This window comes from Protopterus annectens, chromosome 11.part0 (assembly GCF_019279795.1).
Source record: "Protopterus annectens isolate FY-2018-M chromosome 11.part0, PAN1.0, whole genome shotgun sequence".
NCBI lineage: Eukaryota > Metazoa > Chordata > Ceratodontiformes > Protopteridae > Protopterus > Protopterus annectens.
In genome coordinates, this window is record NC_056745.1 from 1,286,758,921 (window position 1) to 1,286,782,162 (window position 23,242).

Genomic DNA, 23,242 nt, shown 5'->3' on the forward strand with positions numbered 1-23,242 from the left:
ATATACAGGTGAACCAATCTAGGTTGAAGTTCCCCAGAATAAGGGTTTCTTGTGAGTATGTGGAAGAACACCAGGATAAGAAGTCTTCAAGGCTAGCAGGTGTATTACCAGGTGGAACATAGATCACAATTATGGTGATGACCTTTTTAGGGTAAAGTTGATGTTGAGAGATAAGTATGTCCCAGTTATTGGGGGAGGGGTATGAGATGGTAATTGATGGACAGTTAAGTTGGACTTGTACAGTAAGGCAGTTCCACCCCCTTTACGAAGTGGTCTGTCTCTTCTAATGATATTGTAGCCGGTAGGGAGAACTTCTGAGTTAGCTATGTTTTTATTTAGCCAGGCTTCTGTTAAAGCAACTATGTCTGGGGAGTAGTGTGCTATTGTGGCCTGGAGTTCAGGTATTTTATTTTTGATACTTCTAATATTAACATTTAGCATTAAAAGATGGTTGGTTTTGCTGCTGTTGTTGATTTGCCCAGGGATGAAGAAAGTGGGGGTGTTATGTTCTGACATTTGTGTTGGAACAGTTTGTGTTGGACAGGATGGATTTGGGCCTGGGTTGGGGTGGATATCCCCACTTATGGTGAGGCTGGAGTTAAAATGGTTATACAGATGTTGGAGTTTGGTGAGGAGTGTGAGAAGGTATTGTGCTTTTTTGGAGTAGGAATGAGAGCATATGTGTTTAGTTCTGAATTGGTCCGTTATGTAGTTCTTGAATAACTGTGGGCAGATGTTATTATAATGTGTGGTGTCTGTATACGAGAGTGCATAATGCAGTGTTGTGCTACTAAGTTTAGGAATATTGCTAGAGTGATAACTTGTGGTGTTGTAAGGAATTATGAGAAGACAGACTAGACTTAGTTGTGTGATAGTCATGGTTATAAAGTTTAAGTTGTTTCTAGGTGGGGGGTCTGAATAGGAATTATAGGGTTGCACTATATGTGGATGGGGAAGTAGTGTGGGTGATGTAAAAAATGCCTAGTGGGAATGAGAGTGATTGGGAGTATTTTGTGTGGAGCAAGTTGGTGTGGTATAATGTGATATGACTTGAGGAGCTGTGATTGGTGGAGGTGATGTGAAAGTGAGCTGTGGGTGTGGCTGTGATTACTATAAATGTAGAGGTAGTGGGGGCGGGAGGGAATAGGGGGCAGGGCAGGGAAGCGGAGAGAGCCCGAGCATTAGCGAGGGCGAACAGGGCGGGACAGAGCCAACCAAGACAAGAGAAAAAAGTAAGTATTACTTTACAAATCTGAACACTTTTAAAACAAATTCCTGAGGTCTAATGGCTTACTGGCAAACAGAATGTAATTGCTGAAGAGCACTTGTGTCCTGGTGGGAGACTAGAAATTTAAAGATGGCTCCATGCTCAGCAGGATTCTAATATAGACTTTGTATTGGGGGAGGGAGATAGCACAAGGGGTGTAAACCAGGTGGAATGCAAAAAAAACAGAGAGGCAATCAGTGGAAATCAGTGAAGGCCTCAGAGGGGGTAAGTAATAATTCAAACTACCTGTAAAGTGAAGGAGAGAAGAGACAGCAAAGTTTATTAAGGTTGGAAGTGTGTCTTCACATTGACTTGCTGATTAGTAATCAGTTTGCGCACAGATTAGAGTAGGGAGATACATTAGCAATGAAAGGGAATGTATAGAGATGCAAATAAACAGGTGGGCCTCCAAGTGATACAAACTAAGACAGAAAGCACTGAGAGGGCTGCTTGTTGGTTAATTTAGTCACAGGGATGTGAATTAAATGTATACTGTCTATTGGACAGTCAGGATTACTGTACTAGTGGGGGGGAGGACACAAGGCTACAGCAGTCAGTTTTATTAGCAAGCTGAGAACTACTAAGAAATACTGCTAATGTAATAGCTTCACTCTCATAAAACATACAAATAGAATGCCTGGGTGGACTGACCCTGCTCTTGAGGCTCAAGATGTATATCCTTGTTTAGTTTGCAGTACTGATTCCTTAGGTTCATAGGTTCATAGTTTCATACTATGCTATCTGACCTAGGGCATTTATAAGCCTAGCCAGAGTGTGTTTGGCTTTCGCCACCCATTTTAAATTAATTTTGCTATGCCATTTTTCAAGGTTAGTATATTGTGCCTCTGTCTAACAGTGACACAGAAGTGATAACCGGGGTAAACCTACGATCTCCCATCCACTCATCAAGATTCCTCTTGAAGAGAGTCAATGAGGGACTCTGCCTAACCTGGACTTGGATTTTATTCCAGAGTGAAGGGAGCCTCTGGAGTATGAATCTGTCCCTCCAGCATGTCCTATTTATTTCAGTGCTGAGGTTCAAGTCTGTCGAGCACGTAGCTCGATGGGATTTGGATTTTCTGAGGTGCAGCATGTCCATTAATTCCGGGTTGGACATGGCTTTATACGTCAGGCACAGATCGCCTCTGAGCAGGCAGTATGCCACTGAATAGAGCTGGAGTTTCTTTAACCGGGCAGCATATGGCATCTGTTTGAGCCCTTTGATCCTCTTGGTGAGGTACTTTTGGGATCTTTCCAGTTGCTGCAGGTGTCTGGTAAGGTACATCCCAAAAGGGGCATCGTACTCAATTATGGTCCTGATGAGGGATTACTTCTTATACTGTATGGGTGGAGTGGTAGCCGCAGACTGCTGATTTGTTTGAGTGTGCTGTGAAGAGAGAGAGAAAAAAAAAGAGGATGAAGCTAGTAGAAGGAGACCAATACAGGTCAAAGGAAGTAATGAGGAGATAGGAGGGTGTAAAAGATACAAATCTGCGGATAGTGTGGATAAAGCAGGAGGATAGATGCTACTGCTACAGATTGAGAGTGCTTCAACAGTAACCACATCACAGTGCCATAACTTAGTTTGTAAATAGGTTAATAAATCATGCACAATACATTTATCAGCCAATTATCCTGTGCATACAAGAAAAAGGAAAATGAACACAACAGCACAGCTGAAGCAGTAGCAGAGACAACTGTAGTGCTAAGTCAGTAAATACTGTTTTTAACTCCAACACTATGTCAATTAGATGTACATTACAGTTATAACAGCAGTTGTAGTAACACAGAGACAACATACCTGTAGTGGTAGTGTCAGTAAAAACACAATTGCTGAATGACAGAATCAACCAGTTAAATAAACAAATAAGCAAATCAGTAGTCAGGAATCAGAAAAATTAATACTAGTTGTATAGATCCAAATACAGCAAAAAGTAAGTATTACTTTACAAATCTGAACACTTTTAAAACAAATTCCTGAGGTCTAATGGCTTACCGGCAAGCAGAATGTAATTGCTGACTAGCACTTGTGTCCTGATGTCTCAGATGCATAGCAACCATGAGAACTCAATACTGAATTTTATATTATTTTATTTTCTAATGAATACTTGGAAATCATTACTGGTTATAGCAAATGCTGTATGATGGAATCAGTAACTACTACATTTGTATACAGTGTATTTCCATTCAAAAGCCACACATCTTTATTTGTATACCTGAAACTGTAAAAACTGTCCACCACCCAATGAATATCTGTTCACTCCCAAGCATTCAGAAAGAACCCTGACACTGGTGGTAAGGGCTGCATTTAAAAGGGGCTGTTCCCACGATGAGGTAATTTATGATTTATAGATACATTAGCCACAATGAGGAAAGATGTCATTATTAGCTAGTTTATGTTACTGTAAATCAGCAATTCCCTGCAGTAGTTAAGACCGGTGAGAAATGCATCGCATTGGCACAGGCATTCCCCATTTTCTGTCTCACACACGTGCATACTTTTTGACACATACATTCACACACACATACAAGCACACAATGACAGACTTGCTACCTATTCCTGAATTGACAGATTGCCTATGATAGGTTTTTTTATTAATTTGTCTCTGTCTTTGTAATCACAGATTCTTGCTGGTCATTTAGTTATGGCAGTCTTTGGAGTTTCATTACCCTTAACAATTATGAAGTTCACCCTGATGCTAGACCAGTTATTCTGTCAAAGATTTATGTGACTCCCATTCATATTTTAAACATTCACCCAAAGCCTAAATGAAGTTTACGGATGTGAACGGTGATGCGAGGTGAGCAGCAGCACTAATAACATATTCATGCCGCACACCGCATTTAAACATAAACAAGTGCAGTTTTATGGAAACTATGTAAAGCATCACAGATTGCAAACCTGGTTACCTCAGAGTAAAGTAGGTTAGTAGGACTGCATGGAATGCCACAATGATTACTAGGTCTTAACAGATAAGCTATGTACATGTTCCACACACAGTATAGGACAGTGCATACCGTACAGAGTATTGTAAAATCTTTTCCAGGCATTCTGTACAGAAGCTGTGTAAATAATCTGTAAGGGTACTTGGACTGCGATATAAAATAAACACTCAGGGGAAATGTATGCATTGAACAGCCACACACAGATAAACTGTAGGAGTGAACACAGGGAAGGAGGACAGGTGAAACAATCTAATGTACAACAGATGACAGCATGTCAATGGAAGACAATTGTAGCTGGACCATCAATCATATATCAGTATGGTACAGTATGAACTGCACAGTGAAATACCGACAAATCCTACATGACAGGTCCCTATTATTTTAGTGAATGCAATGAATTGTGAACACTGTTTAGCTGAACATCATTACGCGAAATGGCAAAATACCAAAAGCACGGAACAGCGAATTTTTTTCCTTGGGGAAAAAAATCGCTGGGCTGTTTTCTGGACTTTGCCATTTCCTCCACTGTGATGCAATCTCAGAGTTGGTATATTTAAGTAGGGGGTGTGCAGCCCCTCACTTTATTTTGTGTTTTTTTTTTTTTACTGATCAGCAATTTTTTTTCCCTGGGGAAATAAAATCACTGATTCATGCATTCGACATTTTGGGTTTTCGGGGATTGTGTGTTGATTATATAGCATTTGCAATTCAGTGCATTCACTTATGTAATATAGACCCTACATGACATATGAGAACTGCAGATGGTAGCCGATGAGAGACCATGCTTTGGTTATAAGAATAATCGAAGTCTGAAGCAGTTGTTAAGTTATAAAGAGAAGACACATATATCAAGGAAGACATAACCAAATAAGAATGGCACCTCTGAATGGGGCAGATGTACTTTCTGCAGTTTCATTTGTTGTGATAAATATTTTACTCATCCGATTTCTAATAAGGCCTTCAGACTTACTGCATATGGTAATTGTGAAACTAGAAATGTTGTCTATCTGGCTAGATATGTTGCATGTCAAGCATATTATATGGGTAAAACAAACCAGAGGTTAAAACATCATATCTGTAACCAGATGTCTGAAATTAGAAGAGAAATAGTTACAGATGCACTATATAAACACATTAGAGACAATGGTTTTAAATTTTCAATTTTAAGAGTAGTTGATAAAAATATATGTGGGGGTAATATTAATGATTACACTGAAAAGGAAGAATGTAATTGGATTTTAAGTTTAGGGGCACATATTTCACCTGGTTTGAATGGATATGTATCTTCAAAACCTTTATTGAAAGAGATACACAAACAAACCTGATTGCCATCATGTGACCCTCTTTGATATTATATAAATCATAGATGGTATCTTTTGTTTGATGTGCCCAAGGAAGCCTTGTTTAAGGTGAAAGCTTTTACTAGTAGATTTAAAAGTTGTATGAGTCTAATAAATCACTTCATTACCAGATGCTCATGGTTCCAGTGACTTCTATTTTACTTGTTTGATTGTATAGGATGAGGTGACTTCTGTCTGGCCTCCAGGCCAGTCTCTGACCCTGCTCTGGTGGGAATAGTGCATATCCACAAATCAGATATGGCTGATGACATCAGCAGTGCCTGGTGAGGAGAATATGGTAATAGCAGTGTCCCACATGCTGATGCTGATGTAAAAGGATATCTCATTAATGTCAAACAAACACACACACACACACACACACACACACACACACACACACACACACACACACACACACACACACACACACACACACACACACACACACTCACATACATACATACATACACACCAGTTGATTGCAGGGAGAACAGAAACAACTTATACTGGATGACATCAGCAGTGGATGTTGGAGAGAAGATGATGGGAGGCCTGCATGAAATGGATGTGTAGGCATGTTCAACTGTGAAGATAGTTCTAGTTCTGTATGTTACCAGATTGATGTGCATTGCATATCACACAGCATTTGCTATTAATGTATGTAGTAGCTCAACACTCCCCCACCATAATCACTCTCTCAGAAATATGGCTTAAACTTCACACCACTGAATTTCTCCCCTCTGGATACAGCATCCTACATCTTGATAGAACTCATTAAAAAGGAGGAGGTGTTGCCATCATGTACTTAGGCCTCCTAACCTTTTTCACCCATACCATTCAACCCCCTCTTTTCACCCTGCTGAACTCATTATTGGTAACTGTAAACTCAACAACCATAAAATCATAACTATAGCTGCCTCTACATACCTCCTGGAGAAAATATACTCATACTACAGAATATTCTTCACTGAATGTCTGACAATATAACTAACAAAACTATAATATTAGGTGATGTCAACATTAACTGGCTTCCCCTCATGTCTAATACCTCTGCTACCAGTATCCATCTATATTGCTATACCCAATGTATGTCCTCACCCACTTTTCTTCATAAACCCACTAATACCTACTCTATTCTTGACTGGATTATGGTCTTCCATCCTAATCTCTATCATCACCCTTAATCCTTTCCAGACTCAATCAGTGACCACTCCTCTATAGCTGTCCTAAGATAATCGCCACACACCTCTCGAACTCACAAACTTAAGGAATGTCAAAAACTAACAAACTTTAACCCTGATACTTTCAATAATTATTGCTCTGCAATCAACTGGTTCTGCCTTTCATCCCTCCCTCTTAATGAAGCTGTTCTTCAATTCAACTCCAGCTTTCTAAATACATTTAACACCCTTGCCCCTCTCAGAACAGTCAGAGTCAGATCATGCTGTTCTACTTGGCTCACTAACTCTATCCGGTATCTCATCCATAAAACAGATTCTGCCTGGAAACTCTGGATTAAGACAAAATCTTTTACATACCTCCAAAAATATAGAGAACCCTGAAATCTAACCAAAAACAGATTAACACTGAAAAAGAAATTCTATCACACACCCCTTACTACTGACCTGAGAACCCCCAGAAGTCTGGAATACTATTAACCAAATTCTCCACTCCAGTAATCTCTGAACTCCCAATCCCTGTCCTAATAGCACACCCCAAGAAACTGCATTCATCTTCAATTCATACTTTATTGATAACTATCAACAAACTTGTGCAAACTACTAGCCCTACCAACCCATCACCACCCACCACTCCCATATACAAAACAGCCCATTCTCCTTAAAACCCCTCCCAACCAGTTATATCAAAAGGCTGCTTCCCAATTCAAACCATTCTCCCCCTCAGCTGATAACTTACCACCTCTCTTCCTAAAGGCAGCCACTAACTCCATTGCATACCCAGTCTCTGTCCTCATAAACTGCTCAATCACAGAAACTGCCATCCCAGCTCTTTAGAAAAAAATCCATATACCAATACACAAAGGCAGAAATTCAGTAGAGCTGTCTAATTATCAACCCATTGCCATACTCTCTTCCCTCTCTAAATTCCTTGAACACTGTGTTCATAAACAAATCATGGCCCATCTCACTCATGAAAACCTTATCACCCCTATCCAGATTGGCTTCCGTCCCCACCACAGCACCTCTACTGCACTAATTTCCTTTACAAACTCCATCACCTTTGCCAGAGATAATAATAAACTAGTGTCCTTCCTCTTCTTAGATCTCTCCATAGCCTTTGACACTGTATCTCACTCTATCCTCCTCTCCAAACTGTCTCAACTTAATTTCTCCCCACCAACTATCTCCTGGTTTAACAGCAACCTCACAGATAGACAACAGTCAAATGGCTCTCTGTTTTATCCCCCTATGTCCCCATCAAAATGGCCATTCCACAAGGCTCAGTTCTAGACCCCCTTCTCTTTGGCATCTTTATTAACCAACTTTACTCTTCCTGTCCTCAGTCATCCCTCATACGGTACGCAGATGACTCCTCAATCATCTCCACTGCTGGCAACACATCTGACCTGCTCTCCAAGACGCAGACATGTTTTAACTTCACTGATAAATGGATTTCTGACAACCAACTCATACTTAATCCTAAAAAGACTAAACCTCTTCTCTTCCTTTGTAAATCCCTCTACCATATTGTATCCTCCTTCATCATCTCTTCCCTTAACAACACCACTATAACACCCACCCACACCAAACTCCTTGGAGCAATCATAGATGACCAACTTAAATTTGACCTCCATGTACATCACTGTATCAAGCAAACTCACCAAAGCCATGGCCTTTTGTACATAAATAAGATTCCTCACACCCAACACCAGAATTTCACTAGCCCAAGCTTACCTTCTCCCTCACCTATTCTACGTTTCACAAATCTTAACTAACCGACAGTCCTCTGTACTCTCTAGACTCAAAACTGCCTACAACAAAGTAGAAATGTTTGCAGCTAATCTGCCCTTAAAATCACACCACTGTTATATTCTCAACACTCTCAAATGGCTTGAGTTTCCTAGTCAGCTCTTATTTATGCAACGTCTCATTATCCATTCTGTCCTGAGCAAGTCCTCATTTAGCCCTAACCTTTCCTCTCTTGTCTCCCTCTACAACCCCTCTCAATCCCTCATAAGCTCTGATCAATGTCTCTTACAGATTCAAAACCCTAGAAAATCTATTGCACAGAATCTCTATAGCTGCCTTCCATCTCTGTTATGGAACAAGTGCCCTCTGACCCCCAGAAACATTTCTGATACCCACAAATTCAAGAAAACTCTTAAAATATACCTAAACAGCATATGGCCTTGGCTCTGCAATCGCCCCACATGAACCCATCCCTGTCTCCAACATTACCTTCTTCCCTCTCCTTACTCTCCTTTCTTATTCCTCCCTTCCCCTCTTTATCTGTCTAACACTAACCACTTAACAAATTAATTGACAGTCTCCTACTTCTAATTATTATCTTCACTTCCTAACTTCTGGTAATATGATGCCTATATCCCACCTGCAACTGCCTCATAATTAACACTCACACACACTATTGCTGCAAAACATAAGCATTTGAAAAGCACAATTCTCCCTGGAGGTCTATCTTTATGGTACTTTCTTCTTGTTAGCTTATTGTCACTACCTGCCTCAAGATAACTATCTTATACTGAAATGCATTTCTTACTGATTTTTTAACTGGTACCTAAAAGAACAGTTACTCGTTTACTTTATTGTATTTGTGTCATCTACTACAATCCTGTAATTTTTATTGTATTGTTATTGTTTGTTAAGTAAATTACTATAATTTGTGCTTAATTATACTGTGGAGCTTTTCTCTCCAGGCCTCCGCTGAAAAAGGGCAATAGTCCAGTTGGACTATCCTGGTCAACAAAATGTCAAACAAATAAATAAATATTTATAGTGTAGTTGATACATTTACGAACAAGTACTGAGAGACCAGGGTTGCAGTGCATGGGTGGAGGTAACACATGGCTGCATTGTAAATATGTGGCATATTTTTAGATAGAGCCTTTATTTTGTGATGTTTCCACATGTAGTTTCATGGCATAAAGAGTAAATGGACATAAACATAACTAACACACACTAATATTTGCAAGCAGTGGGTTTGGGTGATGGCAGGCAAAGTGTCTGCGCATGCAAGATACACATACATTCATAGGTTCATAAGGCAATACTAGGTTACTGGCCCGGAGGCACTTATTAGCCTAGCCAAGAATTTCAACCATGTTCTCACAAAGTCAGCACTTATTTTCCCTGTCCAGCAGGAACACAGGTGGGATCCCAGGAGTATATTTTCTGTTTCCCATCCAGTCATCCAGGTTTCTCTTAAAGAGGGCTAGTGAGGTACTCTGATTGACATGGAGAGGAAGTCTGTTCCACAGATGGAGGAGTCATTGGGACACAAATTTATCCCGCCAACAAGTTCTATTAATGACACAGACCAGATTGAGACCTTGCGTGCAGGTTGCATGAGTGGAGTCTGACTTATGGACATGCAGCAACACCATCAAGGCTGAGTCTGATATGGCCTTGTATACCAGGCACAGGATACCTCTGACCAGTCTGTATGAGACTGAGTAGAGGGACAGGGCTTTTAACCTATCTGTATAGGATAGGTGTTTGAGATCCTGGATTTTCCTGGTCAGGAACATCTGTGGTCTGTCCAACTTCTGCATGTGCTTGGTAAGTACATACTGAAGGGGGCACTGTACTTGATAATGGGTCTGATAAGGGGAGGAGTACAAGGATGTTGGATGAAATACCCTCAATCATGAAGTGGGCCATGTAGAAAGCATTCTGTCCAATGGAGGCAAAATGGTGGTCAAAAGCCAGGTTGCTATCAACCTGGGTGCCCAGGTCCTTCACAACTGATTGCATGCTTAGTACATTGGTATTAATGTGATAATTAGTGGGGACACCATTTTCCCCAAAGGGGATAATGATGCATTTCTTGGCATTCAGTTCAAGGCCATACATCTGGCACCAGTCATTAATTTGGTTAAGGCCCTCTTGAAGGATGTTTACATCACTCGGGAAATTTATGACAGTGCCCAGCTTGCAGTCATCTGCAAACTTGGTCAGCCACAGATCACTGGTTTTGGCTTGCACTTTAGAAAAGTATATCCCAAACAGTAGAGGTCCCAAGACCAATCCTTGGGGTATGTTACTTGTTACGGGTCTACTACTAGAGGTGGCTTCCCCTATTTTGACTGAGTGGGTTCTATCAGTGAGCCAGTTAGTTACCCATCTAGTAACATATGGGTTGATGCCTAGTTGGGAGAGTTTATCTATTATGCCTGATTGGGGAATAGTGCTGAAGGCTTTGGCTAGGTCAAGGTAGGTGGTCGACACTGTCTTGCCCTCATCCATGGCTTTGGTGACTGTTTCAAAGAAGGCAACCAAGTTTAACAGGCATGATTTCCCTTTGACAAAACCAAACTGTGTGGGATCAAGCATTTGAGGTTGCCAATGTCCTTGTTTATAAGGTTCATGATAATGCATTCCATGGCCTTGTAGATGAGACTAGTTAGGCTGATGGGCCTATAATTGCCTGGGTCGGTGGATGCTCCACCTTTGTGTAGAGGGATGACAGTGGCTGTCCTCCATTCTGCTGGGATAAATCCTGTCCACAGGCATTGGTTGAATAGGGTGCCAAGTGCTGGTGAGAGATCTTACCTGAGTTCATGTAGGACACAGCCAGGGATGTTGTCAGGTCCCTTGTGATGAGGGGAGGAGGGGATGTGCTGGGGATTTCCTGGTTTACTGATGGGGAGACAGGGGGCTGAAGTTTTCACTGAACTTGTCTTCCAGCAGGTTGGCTATATCTATGACATTTGTGTATGGGGTATTCTTGACCACCAATTCAGAGCAGATTTGGGAGTTAGCTTTGAGATTACGGACATATGTGAAGAAGGCCTTGTGATTGTCCTTAGTGGATGTGGCCAATTTGGACTCAAAGTTAGCCTTACAGGATTTCATCAGTGACCTTATTTGCTTGTCCACATCAAGGAGAGATTGTGTCCAACTTGGTACCTGCTCCTTCTTGGTCCTGAACAGCATTTTTTTTCATTTTATTATAGAGTCTGTTTATTGCTGCTGTCAACCAGATAAGTTTACTCTTCCTTAAGGAAGATGATTTTGTCCTGTCAGGTATTGCTGAGTCCATGCAGCTATATAGGTGCCCATATAGTTTTTTGGTAGGCTTGAACATTAGTGCTTGATTCATCTGAAAGGAGGATAGCTGTGAAGCTGCTTATACCTGCTCTCAGGAGATCATAGTCAGCTTTGGAAAAGTTTTTTTTGTTTGACTCTGACAAGGAGTTGGACAAGGGAGAAGGTGACTTCGAAAGCGATTGCTTTATGGTCAGATCTTACCAAGAAGGATGACATTGTAGGGGTGATACAGTGGCTACTCATGTTGGTTAGTACCAGGTCCAGGATATTTTCACCTCTTGTGGGAGTGTCAACCAGTTAATCCAATGCATTGGCATTGATGAAGTCAAGGAATCTGTGAGCATTCTTGTTTGAGCAAGAATAGGTCTTCCACTCTATGGTTGGGTAGTTAAAGTTGACCAGGATCAGGATAGAGGGTTGAATCTTGATGGATTCAAGTAAGGTGGAGTAGGCCTCCTGAGTCATGGCTGGGGGTCTGTAGCTAGCAATGATTTGAATAGGTGTTTTTTCAATAGTTAACTGCACCTGAAGTGTGCCCTGTGTGTCAGACTGTTTGACTCACCTGGAGGTGTGTATGTCTTTGATAAATATTGGAACTTCACCTCCTTTGGCTTTGTAGCCCACTGTTTAGGGTCTGAAGGTATGGTAGGACAAGTAACCTGGTAAGGCTAGGGTGCTGTCCACAGCTTTGAACCAGGTTTCAGTAAATGCACAATCTTCCAGGGTGAGGGATGCTTGCAATGACTGCAGTTTCATGTTAAGACTTCTAGCATTTAGCAGCATGACCTTTAAATTTAAATTAGAACATTTTTCACATTGGTAATTTTGTCCTCATGACTTTGCCTAAAAAAGACACTATAGGGGAGGCAAGAGCCTTTGGCAGAAGCCTGAAGCCCAGAGGAGACAGATGAAGGCCATCTCTGATAAAGCATCGTGGTCTGTCAATCATGTCTTCCCAGGCTGTCAGTTACTGGATTCCCTTGGAATGACACCAGAAACGAAATCAATTGTTAAGGTCAATCATTTTCTGTTTGTACTGAGGCATCATTCTGAGTGATGGTAGGATGCTGCTTAAGGTTAGGGACATACCTGCCTGGAACACATATTCAGAGAGCTTAATCATGTCTCTCTTCATTTAGTCCTGAGAGGTATGCCACAAGTCATTCACACCAACATGGACCATTGACAGAGTCATAACAGTACCTGTTGTTGAGAGGCTTGAGTACGTGAATGATATAGCAGATTCTAGCACCCGACAAGCAACTTATGGTGACTTTCCCCTTCTCTAGCCTGATGAGAAGCACATCTGTGTCTCTCATGATAGAATCTCCTATGACTAGTATGATGGGTTTGTGGCTGGCACACAGGCATGTGTACTACGTGTGGTGCCTGGTATGCTGGGTTGTGATGTGGGTGTGAGCTTTTGCCTCTGAAGTCTCTTTTGTTTAGGTATGTTTTTGTTGAGAACATCCACATATAGAGGAATGTACTGTACAGGTGTGGATTGTGTTAGAGGTGTGGTGTTTGTGGTGTTTGTGTAGACAACATTTTCAGTGCCAGATGTACTGGCTTGGGATTGAGACAACAAGTAGTCTAGGTTTTTAATGTAATTACATCTCTCACATATTGTGTTCCTAGGTGGAAGAAGACGAGGGTTATCAGTGTACATGAGGCAGTATCTACATTGTCTTAGGATGCCCATATCAACAAGACTAGCAGGAGAAATCACAGGAAATTGTCCGTCCATGGTTGTCAGAATCTGTGGAAGAGAGGTGAAGGATGGTAGAGTGGGTACTAGCAGAATAAAGTACCTGTAGGTGTGAGTAGGGCTGTATAAAATCACAGTAGTTGCAAGGGAGGGTGTCAGTTTCACAGGAGTGTTGGTAAGGGAAAGAAATGCAACCGAGATACCTCACAATGGGTTAAAACAAAGCAGCGGCAGTGCGCAATGAGCAAACAAGTGCAACACCCTGCAAACAAAGGGTATAAATACCAGAAATGATGGAAGAATCTAGAAGTTCAAATTACTACCCAATCCTGCTAGCCCCTGCTCTTTCAACCAATCACTCATGCTAGAAAAGGTCAGGCAACTGTGTTACTTGCACTAACAGCAACGACAAGACACTACCAGCAGAAGATGGCTGCTAGAAACACAGGAAACTCAACAAGGAAAAGAACCAGGCCTGGATAACAGCAGACCTCTATCCAGACTATGCTACCTGAATAGAACACAGAAACATCACAGAAAATGCACAGAAAAGCACAGAGAGAGTGCTCACAAACAGAAAATGCAACTCTCAGTAAGAAAAAGCAATTTACAGTTAAATAATTCAATAAAAATGCAATTACAGTAATGAAACACTGTCTAGCAATGGAAATACAGTTATAAAAGTATAAAACAGTACAAAAATGCAGTGAAACAGTAAAAAAAAGCATTATAACAGAACAAAAGATAGTAGATCAGCTGTATAGCATAACTATAATCATTAAGACGTGCAATTCAATGAAATAAATGTAAGAAAAAACATATTCTGCTTTTGGAGTCTCAGGAAATTTCTGCTTTGTCACAGTGATGAATCACCACTCCTCAGCCTGGTAAAAACAAGCACAGCTACCTGCAGACACAGAGTTTAAATACCAGAAAAGATAGAAGAATATAGAAGCTCGAATTACTACCCAATTGTGCTAGCCTCTGCTCTTTCAACCAATCACTTGTGCTAGAGAAGGTCAGGAAACACCGTTACTTGCTCTAGCAGTGAAGACAAGACACTACCAGCAGAAGATGGTTGCCAGAAAGATAGGAAACTCAACAAGCAAAACAACCAGATCTGGATAGCAGAAGGCCTCTATCCAGATGATGCTACCTGACTAGAGCAAAAAAACCTCACAAAAATGCACAGAAAATCACAGATAGAGTACTCACAAACAGAAAATACAATTCTCAGTATGAAAAAGCAGGTTACAGTTAAGTAATGCAATAAAATGCAATTACAGTAATGGAACACTATCTAGCAATGGAAATACAGTTAAAACAGTATACAACAGTACAGAAATGCAGTGAAACAGTAAAAAAGCTTTATAATAGTGAAACATACAGTAGATCAGCTGTAAAGCACAACTATAAGTGTTAAAAAGTGCAATTCAATGAAATAAATTTAAGAAAAAAATTATTCTGCTCTTGGAGCCTCAAGGAATTTCTGCTTTGTCATAGTGATGCACAACCACTTCTCAGCCTGGTAAAACAAGCATTTCCATTCTTTTCCCTGATTACAAGTAGTTAAGCAATGTACAAATGCAAGGCTCATTGCTAAACATCTGAGAGTTAGTATTGAGTGTATGAAGCACACATGCCGCTTAGCTGACTCTGTGGCAATAGGTGTAAATGCAATGACACATTTCTTTTTTAGCCCAGTTGATACTGGGTTTGAGTCCATGTGTATCTAATACTTTTAAATAAACAGTGATACTGGAATGAAATTATTCTTTATAATACATTCAGCATGTGTTACTGTGTGTTGATCTAGTGCAGTGGGGTTAAAAAGCATTTCTTTGAGGCAACTGCAGCATTGTAGAGCTACTCTTCATCACTTGGCATTGGTACATGATGCCAAACTCTGTGCAAAACAAGAGACCAAAAAGTGAAGGGATTCTTTGCTTTTTTGGTACTTATGTGTGTTGTGTGTGATTCTATTTTTTGACCAGATTATAGGTGTTAAAATTGGGTAGATAGGAAATCGGTGACATGGGGAGCAAGCAGGGGAAGAAAAAAAGGAAAACAATACAATAATGTGCATGAGAGAAGTAGGAAAGAGCCATAGCTACCTATTTCTTCAGCAGTGTAAACTGAAAATATGTGCTGGATATTAGCTGCATTTGGACTGTCGCCTTCATAAAGATGTGTGTCAACAACATAAGCATTTTGTATAGCCAATTGGAGCGATCAAGTGTGTCAAGAAGATGTGTGCATAATGGAGAGCTATGTATATATGGGATGATATTTTTATGGGGACAGATGCCTATTTTTTTAATTCAGTAAGAGAGGAGTTCTGGGTAAAGGATGTTGGTATTTCTGGGCCAGGTAGGTTGAGTAGATGAGAAAGCAAAAACAAGACAGGACACAGGGATGGTGAGGGACATAAAAGATTGGGCAACACCATAATTGAGGTGAGGGAAGGGACAATCAAGACTCATGCCTGTCAAACTTGGAGATAGTGAGAATCTAGTCCTCACACACTGGACTGTTATTATTGTCCCCTTACATGCTGGTAGCTTTAGTGCTTGATGTCTTCTCCTCCTATGTACCATGACAGAGAGCAGCCTCTCAATCCAGCATAGGCATACACCAATTGTGTTTTGAACAACCCTACACACCGCCCTGGCATCTCCTGGTGCATGATAAAATCCCCACCTCTGCCACAACTCCTGGAGGGCACCACAGCACCAGCTGCTGGGGCATTACTACCTGATGGTTCAGGTAGTGCAGGGGCAGCAGAGGCATTGCTGCCAGGTTGGGTCTCAGATGTACTTGGCTTTGGTGCAAGAGCCAGTAGAGCAAGGGCAGACTGATCCACTGGATCTGGCCTGCCTTCCTGTGCTGTGAAGCATTTAGTGATTTGTTACAGATGGGTGACATAGAGACATGTTGATGACACATAATAGAAAATAAAAAAAAAGAGATAAGGGTTGAGGTGAGAGAAAAAAAAAGAAATAAAATTAGGACCATCATATGTGACATGCAGTGCATTATCCCAATTATACAATTGTTTTATCTGAAGTATAACATTAAAGTATACAGATTGCTGAACATAATCCTTGAAATGTACATGTGTTGCACATATGCTTGGTCCATTTATACAGATTACAGCTAAAAGCAGGGCATTTATACCACTTGTATAGAGTATTATTTTAAAAATTCAGTATTGTATACTTGTTACTTGTATTTGAACCCACAACATCTTACTATAGTCTTACACTTGATACCCAAAGTTGGTTTGTGCTACAGGACAGAGCATGCATACTTGTTTTTACTGTTAGGATATGCATGCTCAATTTGCTACTACTGTATAGAAAATCCAAAAATGTATCTTTAACTTTTAAAGCTGCAATAATAATTCTCTTATGCTGCATACATACCACTTGCTTCCCTCAGTCTCTCCAGTCGATCAGCTTGAGCCTGGCGATTAAAATCTATTTCAGCATTAGCTGTGGAAAGAACAGAAAAGAACAGATGAGCATTATGTATACTAGTCTTGCCTATATTTAATTTCTGTATAAATACTCTTTTATTAGCATACTCACACATGGATTCACTTTACATGCTTGACATTTTAAAACATCGAAATTCATATGGCTGAGACCATATAACTGACATTTTAAAACATCAAAAGTGTTAAGTTGAGATCTCCATACAGTGTGGAATGAGAAATTTTCCCTTTTCCTTGCTGTAGTGCAATCTCAGAGTTGGTATATTTAAATAGCTGGGAGTCCGGGGGTGCAGGGGGGCTTGCCCCTCTGCAAAAATGTCCTAGAAAAATATTTTGTGTTATTTTTGTTTTACAGGTTTGATGTTTTAAACTTTCAATGATATGGTATTGGCCATATGAATTTTGACATTTTAAAACACTGAACATGTAAAGTGAATCCTTACTCATACACTGGGATGTCACCAGTTTGAAACTCAGTCATCCACTGGTTGAGCATATCCCTCTTGTGCATCTGTAGGTCACTGAAATAGTGCCACACTGTTCTCCACTGCGTGGATACCAGTTGCAGAGGATGGAGCCTGAGACAAATGATTCCAAGCCTCAGACTTGTACTGGGAGCCAGAATAGTCCCCCAAGAAGCTTTTGGCTGTGGCACTTTACCAGGAGAACAATACATATCCTGGACTCCTGAACACCCCACATCTGTGCCCTAAACTGGGCATCTTCTCCTCTAATGCGAGATATGTCTAATACCAGAACTAGAACAATGTCGACTAATGATTTCCCACCAATTCCTGTTATTGTGCTTACTGGTAGTGTGCAAACCCAAGCAATGATGCCAACCATGTTTGCATAATGTTAAGCTGAAAGCAGCAATGCCAAGCAGGGAGTAAATAAATATTTTAAATTGGAAGGTTAATCTGACACTTGACCTTAGTTTGAGGGATATCTGCTGCTGTAGCTTGGAAATATATTTTGAAAATTGAACGGTAACAGTTAGGTGAGTTAAGTTTGCAGAAAGGTAATGTAGGCATACATTTCGTGATCTGCACATTTTTCTTGACTTTATACACTGCTAAAATTAATTTTAAAATCTGGGATTTAAACCTAGGCATAAGGGACAAACATTTTCTTCCACAGTGGTGATTTTCCATCATTGCCACAGAAGAAGTGCTGCTCAGACATAGTCATGAATCATTCATAAGTACAGCTGAGAGTTTAAGATATTAAACATGTATGTGTGTGATCCAACAAGGAGTTTGTATATAGATTCAGTTGAGTATGTATCTTATTTAATTGTGAAGCCCATCCAAGTCAAGATAACAGAATTATACTTATAGAACTATAGTAAACAGTGTACCCTCAGTCATACCCCTGAAAACACAGTTAGGGTGTCTTATCCCTCATACATATGATTCATATTGGCTCCACTATCCAAAGTGTTACAAGTGAGATTGAATATAATGGGAAATGGAACAAAAGTAAAAATGTCTACAATGTCCTACATTAGAACCCAGGACCATGTGTATGGTAGTCCTACACTTACACCTGTTGCCACAAAAATGTTGAAATAACACTTGTATAATTTTCTGTTTATTGCTATAAACTGGACTGTTGCAACAGTAAAAATAGGTTGCACACCCTGTATTAGAACCCAGTGCCATCTGTACTATAGCCATACACTTGCACCTGCTACTATAGGAATAGTTACATGACAGTTCCATAATTTCCTAGCCATTCTTAAGTTCTGTGTGTTAACCTCCATGCAATGCTGATTAGCATGTTTGCTTAGTGCCCAACAGAATTAACTGAATGTATCAGTTTTCAATTATTGACTGTCTGCATCCTGTCTGCAGTTGTTCGATGGCTGCAAGTGTTTGGGATCCTTGCTAACCACCACACAATGTCACTTACTGGTATTGTACAACGGAAAGCAAAAATTGCAGCAATGTATCCTTTGTGACCTTTACATTTTTACAGATGCCCTGTCTGCCTGTAGTCCAGGTTTGCACACTGTTAAGCAACGTGAAAGCAAGATAACCAAAGCTAAACCTAAAATTCATTGTATTTCTCCATTTCCCTTGTTTGTGCTAAGCTGTTCACAGCATAAACACTGCAATCTAAAAAAAATCTAAGAAATACACAAAAAATGGTAAATTACATGAAATGAAGAAAAGCAAACTATGAAATAAACACTACAAAATGCTTACTGGTACACATGAAATACTTTTTCACAGGTCTGGATTTGAACTCTCAGTCCAATGGTCCCCTGCAGAGTTCCTAAGCCAGCAGAGAGCAGAAAAAGCAACTTTCTTGATCATAAGTATTTTTTAAACTTTTTAGTTTGCATTTTTCGACCTTTTGAGCTTTTCGACTACTGTTTGTGCCTATATTACTGTTTTATTACCTTATTTTCCTGTTTTTGTGAGCTTAAATTGTTGATTGCACTTGTGGGCTAAAGTATTGCTTAAAAGTAACAAACAGGCTAATACACTCAAGTGTACCAGCCTTTGATAGCAATTTAGTCGAAAACAAAGCATTTACTGCATTTTTTCCTGTCTGTTTGCAAAAAAAAAACAAAAAAAAAATACTTCTCCTTTCCTAAACTTTCCTAGCTAGTTGTTCCAGTGATCAGATTTTGCTGATCCCTGTGCTTTGTATTTGGTTTCTGTGTTCCTCCATTTTCTTGTGTGGCCAGAGGTAGTTTCTTTACTCACCAGTGGGAGTGGGGAGTACTGAGCTGCTTGTTTGTCCTCAGAGGAGTGGTTAGAAGCAGCAACTAGTAATTCGTTGGCCATTTTGGGTCATTTCCTGTTTTTTCCAGCCCCCTGCTATAAAGCACGCTTTGGCGGGCTTTTCTGGCATTAGAGAACTTGGCATAGCTCCTCGTGGTCCCCTGCAGAGTTCCTAAGCCAGCAGAGAGCAGAAAAAGCAACTTTCTTGATCATAAGTATTTTTAAGCTTTTTAGTTTGCATTTTTCGATCTTTTGAGCTTTTTGACTACTGTTTGTGCCTATATTACTGTTTTATTACCTTATTTTCCTGTTTTTCTGAGCTTAAATTGTTGATTGCACTTGTGGGCTAAAGTATTGCTTGTGTAACAAACAGGCTAATACACTCAAGTGTACCAGCCTTTGATAGCAATTTAGTCGAAAACAAAGCATTTACTGCATTTTTTCTGTCTGTTTGCAAAAACAAAAAACAAAAAAATACTTCTCCTTTCCTACACTTTCCTAGCTAGTTGTTCCAGTGATCAGATTTTGCTGATCCCTGGGCTTTGTATTTGGTTTCTGTGTTCCTCCATTTTCTTGTGTGGCCAGAGGTAGTTTCTTTACTCACCAGTGGGAGTGGGGAGTACTGAGCTGCTTGTTTGTCCTCAGAGGAGTGGTTAGAAGCAGCAACTAGTAATTCGTTGGCCATTTTGGGTCATTTCCTGTTTTTTCCAGCACCCTGCTATAAAGCACGCGTTAGCGCGCTTTAGAGTGGAGCTGCTACCGTTGCACACTAGGGCAGCGCTGGTTGATCAGATTTAAACTATTAGGGCTACCTAAAGTCCACTCTTCAAATTTTCCCTTAAAACTACCTTCCTCAAAGTATACTACTGTTCTATTTAGTGTATCCTACAACTATAAATTATCTCTACTTGACTCCCAAGTAGACTATTCTCTATCTGTATAGCCAAGCACTTGCTCCTACAGTACTTATCACCTCGATACAGCACTCTTGTTATAGAAAGTACCCCAAAAGCAAACCCCGTTTCTCGGTCACCCACATCCCCAAGACCTTTCTTTAAGTTTTTCTGTCTATTCCTCTAGCATGTCGTGGGATCAGTTGCTAATGTCCTCTCCTGCTCAGCTGGTGAACCTGGGAATATTGAGGCAATGTTACAATTGCCTCATGTACACAGACAATCCTCTCCTCCTCCCACAAAATACAAATACATGCGAGAGATGCAACTATACGGCCAAACTGGAGGCTGAGCTCTCTCAACATAGGACTGGCAAGACCAGACAGGAGGAGAAGGTAACCACACACACTATAGACCCAGTCTCACATAATACCATCACAACCTCAAATCATACACATAAACACACAAAGACATACTCGGAGGCTCTGATCAAAAATCTACCAAAGCAGCAGAGGCCACCTAAGCAGACACCCAAACAACTACCACCTCAGAACACAACACCTGCAACACATAGACCACACAGTCAGAGTGTCAAGCAGTCACAGCCCTTAAGGCCAAACACAATGCCAGACACACTAGTCATTGGTGACTCCATAGTCAGACACACTGACGTCCCGCTCACCAGACTGTGTAAGGAGAAGGTCACAGTAAGCTGCCTGTTGGGTGCTAGAATCCGCCACATAATGCATGCACTCAGGTCTCTCAACAGCAGGTACAAGTACGACTCAATCATTGTCCACGCTGGTGTTAACGACCTGAGACGTACCTCCTTGGACTACATGAAAAGGGACATAGAGGAGCTCTCTGATTATGTAGCCCAAGCAGGTATGACCCTGACCTTGAGCAGTATCCTACCTTCAACAAGAATGATGCCACAATACAGAGACAAGATAATCAGCTTTAACAATTGGCTTAAACTCTGGTGTCATTCAAAGGGGATCTAATGTCTGTCTGCCTGGGATGACATGCTGGACAAGCCATGCTGCTTCACAAGGGACGGCTTGCACTTGTCACCCCTGGGATTCTGGATTTTGGCAAAGGCTCTTGCCACCCCCATAGTGCCTTTTTTAGGCAAGGCTCAAATTCTAAACCTACCACCCTAGAACACAACAAAGAAAAAAAACTAAGGGTAATTCTGCTCAATGCCAGAAGTCTCAACCTCAAGATGCACGCACTCGAGGCCCTTCTCAGTATGGAGAACATCGATGTCTGTGCTGTGACAGAAACCTGGTTCAAGGCTCCTGAGAGCACCCCAGCACTATCAGGTTTTACCTCATATCATGCGTTCCGGCACCAAAACCCGGACAATACCAAGAAAGGAGGAGGGGTATCCATATTCATCAAGGACACCCACACCTCAAGATTGGTGGCAACGCACGATGCATCGGAAACCATCCAGGTGCAATTAACCATAGGCAAGACTGCTCTGCAATTTGTAGCATGTTACAGGCCACCCTCGCAAACTCAGGAACCTCATATGGCCTTCCTGAAAACACTGGAGGGGATAAATGTATCTCCGAACACCATCATACTAGGTGACTTCAACTACCCTAATATAGACTGGGAACACTACTCAAGCCCAAACACTCTAGCCCAAAAGTTCTTGGAATTCATAAACTCAAATGCCATGGAACAACTAGTCACCATCCCCACAAGAGGAGAAAACATACTTGATCTCATCATCACGAACATGGGAGCACAATGTTCAATGCCAGAAGTATACCGCTCACTGGTGAGATCAGATCACAAACTAATCTCGCTGGAGGTCCTCATCCCGCCCCCACCCGAAATGAAAAAGACCACAGTAAAGAACTTCTCGAAAGCCGACTTCACACTTCTAAAGACTAGTGTGGTCTCCTTTAAGGCCCCTGAGCCATGTAAACATTACTCAAACCACTGAATCACTTACAAATGCCTTCTACCAGCACCTGCAGGGCTGCATGGATCAGGCAATCCCAAGCAAAACAAAGACTCTTTGTACCAAAGGCAAGCGTCCAGTCTGGTGGACCCCAGCCATAAACAAACTCTACAACAAAAGGAGAAAGCTACTACAAGATAGAACAAAATCCTTAAAAGGTAAGAGACCGCTGATCACTATAAGTAAAAAGCTAAGAGCTCTCATAAAAACATCCAAAGCTAATTTTGAGAAAAAAATAGCTAAGGACTCTAAAGACAACCGTAAGGCATTCTTTAGCTATGTCAGAAACCTAGGAGGAAGCTCCCAGATATGCTCAGAATTAGTTCAAAATGATGTGAAGATTACTGATCCTACAGACATTGCCAACATACTGGCTGACAGGTTCAGTGCAAACTTCTCCCCCCCCTAAAGGAGAGATATCTATACCAAATGAATGTAGCCCCCCAAACATCTCTAACGCCCAGGTGAGAACTGCTCTCTCCAAGGCAAAGAACACAGCATCCATGGGACCTGATGGTGTCCCCGGCTGTGTGCTCCATGAACTCAACGAGGAATTAAACCCACAGTTAGGACAGCTGTTTAATCTTAGTCTCACCTCCGGATACGCACCAGGAGTGGCGCACAGCCACTA